This window comes from Anarrhichthys ocellatus, unplaced genomic scaffold (assembly GCF_004355925.1).
Source record: "Anarrhichthys ocellatus isolate YVR2014 unplaced genomic scaffold, GSC_Weel_1.0 scaffold143, whole genome shotgun sequence".
Lineage (NCBI taxonomy): Eukaryota > Metazoa > Chordata > Actinopteri > Perciformes > Anarhichadidae > Anarrhichthys > Anarrhichthys ocellatus.
The window spans coordinates 389,082-401,905 of NW_022280173.1; the positions used below are offsets into that span (position 1 = coordinate 389,082).

At 38.7% G+C, this 12,824-nt stretch overlaps 1 protein-coding gene across 2 annotated transcripts in view; it reads left to right on the top strand.

Annotated features, from left to right (window-relative positions):
- The first annotated feature begins 10,393 nt into the window (after positions 1 to 10,393).
- amot (angiomotin) overlaps positions 10,394 to 12,824 on the top strand; it is a 72,898-nt gene continuing 70,467 nt past the window's right edge. For both annotated transcript variants that reach the window (XM_031877648.1, XM_031877650.1), the window contains exon 1: positions 10,394 to 10,669. The gene's annotated coding sequence lies outside the window, so the exon portion shown is untranslated. The remainder of the gene's footprint in view (positions 10,670 to 12,824) is intronic.

Consider the following 12,824-nt stretch of genomic DNA (forward strand, 5'->3'; position numbering starts at 1 on the left):
TATATAATCCCTGCTCAGCAGGATTATAAATATATATACATATAAATACATTAAACTAAACTAAACTACTGGAAATGTTTTAGTTTAGTGTTTTAATCAGTTTTTTATCATATATTCAATAATAAATTCATAGATCTTTTTCATATTCTTTTTTTTTATATTAATAATCAGATAATTAAATCAGTTACTAATAACTAATTTTCAATCAGTTATAGTTCTTGTAATTAAATTAATTTATCAATAACTTTATTTCATTTCATTCACACATACATATATATTTACATGTACATATATATATATATAGAGTAATCCTAAGGCAGAGGAAATCAATCAAGACAGTTAACATTAACAGCAGCAAAACAAATGTCAGCAAACGTGTTTATTAACTCTCAGTAACACATGTGCATATACTTTATATTTTTTAAATAAGTTGAAGTTAAAGAGAAACATTTATCAATAATGTTCACACAGGGATGCAAACTTAGAAGATTGACACATTTTACACAGCAGAATATATACATATTCACATAGAAATCATTTACATGGATGTCTTATGTAAATTTAAATAAATAAAATAAAAAGGTGACAGTCAGAACTGTCATCTCTGTGACAGCAACATGAACACATGAGAAGGATCTACTGGTTGTCTTATTAGTGAAGGCTTTGTACAGGATGAGAGCTAATGTAACTGTAACCTTAAGTACAGGATGGTCAAATGGAGATATTACAAATGGACTAATGTCTTAATTCAAGCTATGGTTGCTGAATGTTTGTCCATCGTTCTCTCCTCAGCTCCTGGCTCTCTGTAACAAAATATGAACAGAATCAGCAAAATACTCAATTTCAGTGTATTCGTGTAGTTAATCTCAACGTTTGTAACGTTACCGGACTTAAAGTGATATTTCAGGTTCACAACCTGTCTACCTGAGCTCACGTTGGTCCGTTTATGTACATGATATAAAGTATAAATCATCTGTAAAATCATCACAAACTCAGTAAGATATTATTCAACCTCTGAGGTTTGAAAGTGAAGTTATTAAAAGTTACTTTACAAGGCTAACTACGGTCGGATGCAGCCAGCCGAGCTGCCAGTAATAGCGCACCGGCATGCAATGCATCTTGGGATATGCTGGGCCACGAAGGATACATCAGATATGTCCTCCAAATCTGGGACCAGAAGGCTGCATTCGTCGGCTGCATTGAAGGACTCTTCAACAAAAATGTGAAATGGGACAGCACTAGTCGCAGCGCTGTGACGCAACCGGTCTACGAATGCAGCCTCCGAAGGATCCAGCCCCTGAATTGAGACACAGCTAGTGTGTCAAACCTCTTCTTCTTCTTTTGGTTCTACGCCGGTTAGCATCCATCTTATTGGTGCATTACCGCCACCTTCTGCTCCGGAGTGTGGATCAGCCAATAGACTTACAATATTTCCCCCAAACAAAACAAACTAAATAATAATAATTAAACAAATAAAAATGTCTGGTGTTTTCTATCATTTTCAGTGTTTTGTTTAGCGCACTATGGCCCAACCATAACCTCGTCAACACTGTTTCCTCTCTCCTGTGCCTACTACCTACCCTGGTACCTTTGACACTCTTTTGAATATGATATAGATGTCTCCCTTTCTCCTCTCATCTTTTTGCCACATTTCATTGATATTTTCCCAAATAATACACTTGACCTCTGTTTTACTGATACTAATTTGCATTTCTTTAAAGCCCGAGCTCTTTGCCAACTCATCCGCCCTGTCATTCCCACCCACCCCTACATGCGCTGGAACCCACAGGAATTTAACCTGACCTCCCTGATTAGATATTCTTGTGGCTGACTGAATGACTTCATACAGTTTGTCTTGACAGCTGTTCAAATGAAAATACCTTAAACTTGCTAGGGCTGAAGATGAGTCGGAGCATATCAACACCTTTTCCTATTTTTTTTCCACCCATCGTGGAGCAACCAGCACTGCCAGCATCTCCACTATGTAAACCCCTAGATTACCAGATGTTCTTCTGTTGATTCCTATTCCTTTAGCTGGTATTGCCACCCCATATCCTGTCACTTCTGTCTCAGATTTCATAGCACCATCCATGCAAATCTGTGTATAATGACTGTACTCTTTCATTACATAATATTCAAATGCACTGAGCAAATCAACTATATCTTTTTCTTTTCTTTTGACCTCTAACAAATACCAGTCTATATCAGGCCACACGAGTGTCCATGGAGCCATCACCGGGCTCAGATCAAACACTTCAAATTCTCTTGCTATGTCATTGTCCTACCCGACCAAAGTGATCTCTCTGACTCCTCCCATTCTCCCAGACCACCTGCAGCACTCCTTTTGCAGGGTGAGAATCATCGTGTCCCTGTAAATTAGCCCAGTAGTTGGCCATTAGTTGCTTTCTCCTTAAATCCAGCAGCATTTCTCCCATTTCTACCTGCAGGGCAGGTATTGGCGATGTTTTAAATGCTCCACTACATACTCTTAATGCCTGTACCTGAATCACATCCAATTTACCAAATAAAATATTTGGCTGCTGATCCATATGTAAGTAAATAAGTCAAATTATAAAGTGTTTTTCACAGACATTAGTCACAAAGTGCTTAACAGGAGCAGAATTACAAACAAAAAAGCACAATGTGGGCCAATGATTTACATTAAAATGCACAAAAACAGAAAGTAGAAATGTAAAACATGGTAGGCTTAGGACATGAGTTGTTACCCAAAAAACAGTCTGAACAGGTGTGCCTTGAGCTGATTTTTGAATGCGTTGTGAGACGAGGAGCAATTTAGTACAGATAATGAAGATGATGGTTTATATTAGGACGAGCCATTTTACTGTGTAGACGGTAATGACAGCCTAGGAGTGAAGAAGATTAAAGGAGACAGTAGATTGACCTGAGGATCGACTTCTATGAAATTCATTGAATGTAATGCCCTGGTCATAAAATTAGTTAGATGTTAGATGCACCATATAAAAAACAATTAACAAAAAGACCAAAAACAAATTAAATATACAGGTTACAGGGCTCTCTGTGGCTCTTAATAAGCCGATGGTATTATTTCTTAAGTGCAGGTCGATATACGCACAGACCAGGAGAGGTCGCTGCACAGAAACAGGTCATGGAGGGCAAGCTGCAGGTGTGGATAGAGGATGGAGTGATTAATTGGGTCTGTGTAGCTGGCGCGAGAGTAGTTGTCTGATATTCAACTTCATGACATGTTTTTCTCCTTGGCACCTGCGTCGGACACCAGGGCCTCTGTATGACATACGCTCACGTGTACAGCTCTTATATCATGCTAGGTACACGTGATACTGACACACACATACATAAGACACACGCAAACTTGTTAATCACCTTTAACTCATTTATGTTAATTTACTATAATCATTATTGCTTGGGGATGCGACTACCTCGAAAGACTGTAGAGCCGACAAACCTTGCTGAAAGAGTACATATATTTCAAAGATTACTCTGGTATTTACTCTATGCTTGGCAAGCTTGTATAAATACAAGAATCTAGATTTCTAACCATACAGGTGCATCTCAATGAATTAGAATATCATCGAAAAGTTAATTTATTTCAGTAATTCAATTAAAAAAGTGAAACTCATATATTATATAGATTCATTACACACAGGGTGATATATTTCAAGTGTTTATTTCTTTTAATTTTGATGATTATGGCTTACAGCTAATGAAAACCCCAAATTCAGTATCTCAGACAATTTGAATATTACATTAAAAAAAGGATTTTTAATACAGAAATGTTGGCCAACTGAAAAGTATGTCCATTTACAGTATACAGTATGCACTCAATACTTGGTCGGGGCTCCTTTTGCATGAATTACTGCATCAATGCGGCATGGCACGGAGGAGATGAGACTGTGGCACTGCTGAGGTGTTATGGAAGCCCAGGTTGCTTTGATAGGTCTGGTGTCTCTCATCTTCCTCTTGACAATACCCCATAGATTTATTTTATTTTATTTTTGCCACACATATTGTGCCTCTCCAATGCAGCAGTAAGTTGGTTAGCCACCAAATTCTCTAAGATTTTTGAAAGGAAAGGCAGTTTTGATATGGGCTTATAGTTCATGGGCAAAGCCGGATCTAGATTGGGTTTCTTTAATATAGGCATAGGATAGTGGCATGCTTAAAATAGGAGGGGACAATTCCTAGTGTAGACAATGAGGAATTAACAGCAGGGCCAATAACTGGCAGAACTTTCTGAAAAAGAGAGGATGGTAAAACATCCACGGGCAAGATGATGGCTTTGTTTTCTTAATTAAGTCCATCAGGCCTTGAAGGCTGATAGGCTGGAAAGAGTCCAGAACAGTAGGAGATTGAGAGGAGCTACATGTAAATGAACAAGTCCCAGGCTGAATACCAGACATAATAGCTATTTACCTTATCAATAAAATAGGTAAGGAACTTGTTACAATCGTCAACAGAAGAGCATGGTCATGTAGAGACAGACGGTGAAACAATTGTATTAATTGTGTCAAATTAATCTTGGGATTTATCTTTGAAAAATAAATGAAGTTGGCAAAATAAGCAGTTCTAGCTTCCTTTACTTCAGCATTAAAAGAAACTTTGAGAAATGAGCGATGCACTTCTAGCCCAGTGGCTTTCCATAGCCGCTCTGTCCTGCAACACTTCCGTCTCAGAATGCAGACAGCATCTCTCATCCACGGAGAAGTGTTGTAGGCAGCCTTGGTCCTTAACTTAGAGGTGCCACTTTATCCAGCAATGTGGTGCAATGTTCATTAAAAGACTGTATTAAGAGTTCAACATCATTGTGATTTGTGTTAATATCACAGCAGAAGTGCATTGAGAACTGATCAGCTGTACTCCTGTTATAATGCGGGAGTGGAATGTTCGTTTCAGACACAAGGGGTCAGCATTTACAGAAAGATCAAAGAAAATACATTTATGATCACTGATCAGTAGGTCCTCACAACAGGTATTATCAATATCAAGACCCAGAGAGAACACAAGGTCCAAGGTGTGACCACCGCTGTGAGTGGCGTCAGAAACATGTTGCGTGAAGTTTAAAAACTCAGTGGCTGTACAATCTGTGGCATCATTAATATGCAGATTAAAATCACCAACCAGAAGCACTTTATCTAGCTTGATAATAGAGGTCAGAAAGTCTGTGAACTCTGATAAGAACTGACCTGCTGGACCCGGAGGTCAGTAAATTAAAACACAGTAAAACGGCTTTAGCCGACCCACTTTAGTCAGCTGTAGTTCGAAAGTAGTATGCTCCCCAATTGGCAGGAAAACTGATTCTTCCAGACCACAGCGAGACCTCAACCGCGGCCTGTCAAACGCGGAGTCCCAATGTAAGAACAATCCACAGGGCATAGTTCATTTAAATGGATGCATTCCATAGTCCGTTGCCAGGTTTCAGTCAGAAATAAAAAAGCCAAATTATGATTTGTGAACACAGACTTTGCTAAGGGGTGTGCATTAATCAGACACATTTTAATGGGGGAAGACACATGTCATCATCAGCACAGGAAGCTTTGGAGGTATGTGCGATAGGACGGATCACTCGTGCAACACGGTACAATGCTGCCGTAATCCATAATAATGATGAACAACTGGCTCCCCAATCCCTACCCTACCAGTCACACATCTCATCACATGTATTACTTTTTTGCATTTTTCCTATATTCTCCTGATATGGTCTGCCCATGTTAACCTTGAATCAAAAAGAACTCCCAGAAATGTAAATGTTCCAACCCTTTCTAAGTATCTCCCATACATCCTTAGCTTCATCTCATTCTTGATTATTTTCCTGGTGAAAAAGACCATTTGCGTTTTTCAACTGAGAACCTAAAACCCCAATCATACCCCCACTCCACCACCTCATCAATTGCTTCTTGTAATGTTCTGACTGCATGTTCCATGTTCCTTCCTTTTTTCCACAAGGCCCCATCATCAGCAAAGAGAGACATACCTATATCTGAATCACTACTGCCTCTTTCCAGAGAAAGGGCAAGCTCAAATCGTGGCAGCGGCAGCTAGTAGAGGCACTTCCTGTTGCAAGCTCAGCTGCCGCGGCAAATTGTGGCAGCTGCTGCCACAAACAGTGGCAGCTGCCACAACTTCTCTCGGCAGTTTCCACTGTTTGTGGCAGCTGCCACTGTTTGGGAGAGGTGCCGCGGCAGTTTAGCCTTTATTTGTCGTTATTTGACAATATGTGACAATACATTAAGGTCCTTGAAGGTATGACTGTTGGTAGTTGTAATTGGTTTAGTAAAAAATGCCGAATTGTAATAGTATGGAGCCTCGTTTTTATTAAGCTAAGCTAATATAGGCTAACATCAGTTGGCACTTGTTGCCATGGCAACTACACCAGCAGACTAAACTGGGGTGAATGAACGGCTATGCTAACGAATTTCATTGCACAATGGATTTATAAATTATAATTTATAAATATATATCTATATATACTGTATATATATATATATCCAAGTCAATAGGTTATATGGGCTGTCATCATTCTAAACAGTACAATGCATATTATCCATATTTAAAATTTGCATTCCTTCAGTCTGCTACATGAAAGTGTTTATTGTTGCCATGGCAACAGGTACCAACTGATGTTAGACTACATTAGCTTAGTTTGATAAAAATGAGTAGCCATACTATTACAATTCGGCATGTTTTTACTAAACCAATTACAACTACTAACAGTCATACCTTCAAGGACCTTAATGTATTGTTAATATTGTCAAATAACGACAAATAAAGGCTAAACTGCTGCGGCACATCTCCCAAACAGTGGCAGTCTGCCACGGCAAGTTGTGGCAGCTGCCACAAACAGTGGAAACTGCCGGGAGAAGTTGTGGCATGGCAGCTGCCACAACTTGCCGCGGCAGCTGAGCTTGCAACAGGAAGTGCCTCTACTAGCTGCCGCTGCCACGATTTGAGTCAGCTCCTACTACCAAGTTGAGGACATCTACGTGCCAGTATTGACTCATAGTCATAGCACCACCCACTGGCAACAGGAAGTTAACGTTATGTGACAAATATCCAATTTACATGAAATTTACAATGTGTTACACTTAATACCCAGCACAAATGTATGTTTAGCCTGTCTTCTGTCGCACCCCTTAGTAGGCACAGAAAGGGAAACATTTCCAGAGCTACACACTTGAAGCAAGAAATACAATCTCCTGTTTGCGGCATCCAATGTTCACGGAAGTGCCCAACTGCATCAACCGGCATCCCGCTAATAAACCTAGTGTGCGCTTAGGTCATCACTACTTGCAGCTTCAATGATACTTATTATACTTGCTATATCTGATTACTTTTCCAACAAATGTAATGCTGTGCACTAATGTTGGAAAGTCCTACCTACATAAACAACAGTACTCAAAACTGATTACTTGTCAAACATTTATAAAAAGTTATTCAATATAATCTGAATTTAGTTTGTAACAGGGAGAAATAACATAGAAAGAAAGCACTAATTAAAACCTTGAAACTAAAAACTTAACAAATGGCTTAAAGCAAACCAAACCTGCAATCAAGAATAATTATACTACCTCATCTCTGGCACTGCCGTTATATACTCTCATTGTTTTTATTAATCTGCTACTTTTGTAATGTATTTTGTTGTATCATATTGTGTTGTATTGTGCTGTACAGTAGTGTACTATAGCTTTTGCTGTCATTAGTAACTGTAATTTTACTACGTATTCTGTCTCAGTGATTACAATTACATTTATTTTACTTACTTAACTCTGGAAGTTGTTACTCCCATACACTGTGATGCGCCATTATTTTTACATCATGTCGAGTGGGTTTGTTTTAGATTGCACAGAAGCACAACTTTGAAGTTTCTCCTCATGTGCGTGATTCAAAATCTGTAAGGATTTTAAACCCCTGTAGTCTGAGCCCAGCTTCAAAATATGCAAGATTTACTGTAACCCTACATACATAAATTAGTCATTTTTATTTAAAGGTGTACGATACAACACAAAAAAATAGTACAGTTTGCATTTTGTGGCCTGAGGATATCAGCAGGCAAATTAGTACTCATAGACATAGCGCCATCTACTGGCAACAGGAAGTCAGCGTCATGTGACAAACAGCAGCCAATTTACAATACATTTATATTATGTGGACTACACTTGATATAAAGCAACATAATGCATGTTTAGCGCTTGTTATGGAGCAACATAGTGAGTACAGGAAGTGGTGGGATATTGCAATACATAATTTCCAGCCTCACACACAAATTTCTGCAAGCAGCGATGATAGTGCAAGGGCTTTAATTATTAGGGCCCGATGACCGACCAGTTGACAAAGGCCCTGTTGGAAATGCTAGGATTATTATTATTAGGGCCCGAGCAGTGAACAATGGTCGGGCTGCGAAGACCCTATTGAAACTGTAAAGATTATTATTAGGGCCTTAGCTCTGACGAAGAAGACCTATTGTTCTTCTAAGGATTATTACTGGTGTTCTTTTATGTCTTTGAACACAAAAACAAGGTGCTTGGGCTACTGGAAAACTTTGGTTCCAAATTTGGTGCACAAGTCAGTTTTGGCAAAATAGCCGTTTGATATGGGTATTGAGCTCAGGTTTGACAAAATGTCTTGATAGCGCCCCTTTTTGAGTAACTCCTACGCTGAAATTCACCTAGCTCTATGAAATTTTATATGTAGAAGAGGCTAAAATGATAAAAAAAATCATATGCTAATTCAACAGTCTGTGTCTGTGTTTTACAAAAAGCTTCAGCATAATATTTTATCATTAAAAGTAGGCTAGTTTAATAATCACCATAATTACTGCTCCACCCGATGAATAGATAAACCATTGCAACTGATTTCCACATATGGCACCATGGGGGCGTCACTAGTCTTGGTAGTGTCCATGTTGTTTCAACATTACAACTTAAAAGCTAATGAACACACCGAAGTTGGAAGAATGACTTTCCAACTCAAGAGATGGGACCATCCAAGAAGCATGTGAATGCACCAGGGTACGTATGAAATGAGAGCTAGCCCACTCAGAACCCATAGTGACTGCATTGCAGTTCAAAAAAATTTATTGACTTAACATGAGAGTCTATCAGTGCAATCTGGGCAATTTTCATTCAGACTGAAATCCTCTGGGCTCAAACTCACAAAAGCCCCTTTGTCATTTTTCCTCCTCTATATATTTTCATTTTTTTCTAGTTCAAGATGAGCCTCAAAACCGACATAATAGCTAGATTAACTATATTAACAGACTCACTTTATATTTCTCAGATGTCTTTATTCTTTAAAACAGGGGTCTCAAACTCATCTTCACTCTGGGCCACATCAGCATCATGGTTTCCCTCAAAGGGCTGGTTGTAAATGTAAGACGGTGTAAATCCCAACATATTGGTAAATAACTGTCTCTGCATTTGATTATTGTTTATTCAAGTGTAAAAATATTGTACATGCAGTTATATAAATGTAAAAATATATTTAAGCACATTTCTGTTATTATAACTTAAATCCTGTTAATTTAGGGTTAAGAAACCCACATTACTCTATCAAAGATCAAAATATTAAAGAAAATATCAAAGACAAATATCAAACAAGTTATTATAATAACTTTATTCAAAGCTTAAAATCCTTTCAAGGGTGTGTTTGCACAATCCCACGTGAAGTATTTCATGTGTTGTAAAGCCATGTTTAAAGTAGTCTTCAATGTACTCACAATACATTTCATGTAGAGTGTACAGTAACCAGCCAAAGAGCTGCTTCTGTGACTGTGTTTAGGTATCTCATCATTTTGACTTTCTATCTCAGAATTATGACTTTCTATCATATTTATGACTTTCTATCTCATAACTTCGACTTTCTATCTCATAATTTCGACTATGTGGATATTTTTATTATCAAGTCTAACTTTAATTATTATTATTTTTTTTTTTTTTGCTGGCGGATTCGCGGCCACATAAAATGACGTGGCGGGCCGGATTTGGCCCGCTGGCCGGGAGTTTGAGACCCCTGCTTTAAAAGATCACGTAAAACCGGTTAGCATCCAAAGTGAGCCTTTTAGTGTTGAGAGTTTACTGAAATTTGACCATAGAACACATTTGATTTGATTTTATATTTAGGCACATGTTTTGGCTTTAAACCCACTTAGTGCTTGAACTCAACCTATAGTTTAGTGTTGTAGGCTATCTGTTACTTCAATAAGCCGGTCTGACAAACATCTGTTTTATAATAATTACATGTATTTGATGAAAAAAAAAAAACTGGAGAAGATGGGAGGAGGAGGGATTTCCGTACTCCAAAAAAACAACTTTTCCTCCAGATTTCATTAGCTGGAGAAGTGCGACGAAGAGGCGGGACTGGACATTCTTCTCATACTGCAGACCAGGCAGGCGGGGGGCGCGCGCTTCCTGTTCTCTCTTTTACGCTAAAACATGAGATTTACATGGAAAGACGAACACTTTGTGGCAGCGAACACGCTCATTTTCCCGTAGCAAAGATTATAACTCGCGGCGACACCCTCCATTGACCGGCGGTAGCGAGTTTTCTTGTTGTAGAGGGAGAGTATCTGCAGTCGGAGGAGTTGCTTCAGTCCTCAGGAAAGGAGAAAATGAACGGAGTGATGTTTCGCTGAGATGAAGGACCGCGAAAGTAAACTGAAGAACTCCACTGAAAGGTAATGCGGTTACTGGCATATTGTTTGGAAGTTAAAAAAAGTTTTCCCCCACGCGTATATCAGTTTTCACGTAGACAAATCTTATGTTCCAGTAGCAATGTTGTGATAGTAATTTTTCTTTGGTATCAGCAAGGATACCAGGACAAACACGTTGTTTCAGAAAATGCTTGAGTTTTATCGATAGGCCTATCTAATCTTCATGTCAGTCACACATGGTTCATACTTCATCCTGTGATGGGTGCTACGAAATAACTTGAGTATTTTTTGAAAATACTGAAGCTAGGAGTATACGTGTAGGTGGGTGTATCCATCACTGCATCCTTGCCTTTGTTACCAGAAGGGCTTCTGTTAGCTGTTTGTTTTGCGTCAGTGTGAGTGCCACATTAGTGATGTGGTTCCAGGGGTTTGTCAGGGAGAAAGAAAAACATTCAAGTTGTTTTAGTTGCCACTGGTATTACAAGGTTTCCCTGTGAACCTTCGCATGCTCAACTGGAGAGTTCTGAGTAACCATAGTAGACAGATGTAGTACAGGGGTGTAAGTAGATTGAAGTTCTTACTGGTTACTAATACCCCAACCTTCATGGCTTCATGTTGTTCTCCTCCCATCCCTAGCTGCTGTAAAGTCAGCAGATACTCGAATCTCTGTGGTCAAATCAGCCGACACTGGCATTTTAGTGCACCTATATACTAACATTCATGGTAAACTCTTTCAAACGGCCCAGGTCGGGAGCGAGCAAGGGACTAGTTAGCTGAGGGATCGACGTGAGACAACTTCCGGCTTTCAAAATGAGATATCAAGAAAGCATATATAAAAATGGCATATATGTAAGTCAGATTAATTGAACTATAATCACATTAAGTATAAAACAGGTTACCTGCATCACGCGAGTTAAAGGGAAAATACAACTAAATTGTGCATGAAATGTTTTTATTCTTTAATTTGAGGGTTGCTGGAAAGATGCTATTTTTCAAAGTAAATTTCCTATATTTCTGCAGAAAAATATCTGACTGAATATTTGAGGTGCTATAAAAATACTTTTCTCAATAATTCTAGACAATGACTGATGCATATGTGTTCAGGACATCTCTGACTACAAAAAAGCAATAATTTTTACGCTACCAATTAAGAGATTTTCCTTAATTAAATCAAAACAACAGTATTTTCTAAATAATTCCAGACAATGAATCAGATGTACAGTCAGGGCCATAAGTATTTGGACTATGACACAATTTGTCTAATTTTACGTATTTACACAACTCCAATGGATTTGAAACTAATCAGTCAATATGTGGTTGAAGTGTGTACTTTCAGCTTTAATTCAATGTCTAAAACAAAAAAAATCACAATAACCGTTTAGGAATTACAGCCACTTTTACACAGCCACCCACATTTCCAGAGGCTCAAAAGTAATTGGACAATTGTCTGACAAACAGTTTCATGGCCAGATGTGGCCTATTCTGTCACTATTTCATGACAAATGATGCCGACAATAGGATTCAAAATGTTATATTTGCAGTTGGTAGTTGGTCCTTGCAACTCTCAGCATGCGGACCAAAAAGATGTCAATGCAAGTGAAGGAGGCCATTATTAGGTTAAAAAAATTGGTGTTACTTGGTGAAGAAAAACCCCTTCATAACATCTACCGAAGTCAAAAAAAACTCTGGAGGAGGTAGGCGTGCCATTGTTAAAGTCTACAATCAAGAGACGCATGAATCTAAATACAGAGGGTTTACAAGAAGTTACAAGGTGCAAACTAGTGCTGGGCGGTATGACCAAAAATGCATATCACGGTATTTTGTAAGATTCTGGCGGTTTCACGGTATATCACGCTATTTTTTCTCGCGTTAAAGCATTTATTAATTAACGCCAAAAAGAACCGGCCAGCGAGCGGTGAACAGCTGTTTGTGTGGCGTGTCTGCCGTTCCGTCACTTCAGTGACCCCAGTACAGCTTCTTATCACCCTCTATGTAACAACGTACATTTATAACAAATACCACAGATATTACACGGTCTGACCAAAATACCTTTTGTTATTCAGTCTTTGTTCATCCTGCATCGCTCTTTTCTGTTCTTTAATGTAATATTACTGGAGCGACAGACCCTCTCCCAGCTGTTAGCAGACTGTTGTTAGCTAGCTGTACCCAGCATGCAGTT